This window comes from Cynoglossus semilaevis, chromosome W, assembly GCF_000523025.1.
Source record: "Cynoglossus semilaevis isolate Cse_v1.0 chromosome W, Cse_v1.0, whole genome shotgun sequence".
In the NCBI taxonomy this organism is placed as follows: domain Eukaryota; kingdom Metazoa; phylum Chordata; class Actinopteri; order Pleuronectiformes; family Cynoglossidae; genus Cynoglossus; species Cynoglossus semilaevis.
The window spans coordinates 4,144,462-4,145,578 of NC_024327.1; positions in this window are offsets into that span (position 1 = coordinate 4,144,462).

Genomic DNA, 1,117 nt, shown 5'->3' on the forward strand with positions numbered 1-1,117 from the left:
GGAGAACCTCATGATTGCTTAGCAGAATCAGAGAAAATGTATAAACTAAGACCAGATTTGACAGACGTGCCACGAAAAAATGGAAACGTATTGTAAAATGTACAAATTATAGTTCTCAGGCAGCAGAAATAGTGGCGTTAACAGAAGCATTGAAATTATCAAAAGGAAAAGACGTTACCATTTTTACTGATAGTCAATATGCGTATGGTGCAGTACATATTTTTGCCCAGTTGTGGAAAAATAGAGGTTTTAAAACATCTACGGGGAAATCTGTAATGCACTATAAACTTTTACAAGAACTATTGAAAGCAATCTTACTCCCTAAAAAGTAGCTGTATGTAAATGTGAAGCACATACACGAAAAGATGATCCAATTTCACAAGGAAATGAAAGAGCTGATAAAGTCTCAAAACAAGTAGCTATGAGCACTGAGGACTTTCTCTCCTCCATTCTTAGAGAACCACATAAACATTTATTAGTGTCAGGATGATAACCGTGTCTCCTCTTTCTCCACTAGTCTGTAAACAACAATAAAGTTCTTTACAGTATACTACAGTACTGTATGTCCACTCCAGCTCTCCCTTTTTTCCCTCCTCTCTTTTCTCCCTCCTCTGCTGTCTTCCTGATTTTCCCCTTTCTCCCTTTACTGAATCTGCTCTCTTGTTAATGTGGATTATACAAATAAAATTGACTTGACTTGCAATCATACCATACCTGATGAGCTAAGGCAAGCTGCTGCTCATAGTACTGAATGGCTCCAATTACGTCCTTCCTACAGAAAAAAATGTCACCAAGGTTTCCCAGGGCTCTGAACCGAGCTTGAGTGTTGTTTAGTGATTGTGCCAGTGAAAGCAGATATTTCTGACACTCCTCTGCTTTGGAAAAGTCTCCCAGGGCATTGAAAGCCAACCCCAGGTTACAGTAGGCTTTGGCCTGGCTCGGTTTGTCATGTAGGTCCTTGGCCAGGGCCAGGTCCTGCTCATAGTATTTGACTGCATCCTGATAGTTGCCAAGGCAGTAATGGGCATAACCGAGATTGTGACAGACCTTCCCTTCACTCTCCATGTCCTGAAGGTCTGGGGAAAGTTGAAGGTACTGCTCATAGTAGGGTACGGCC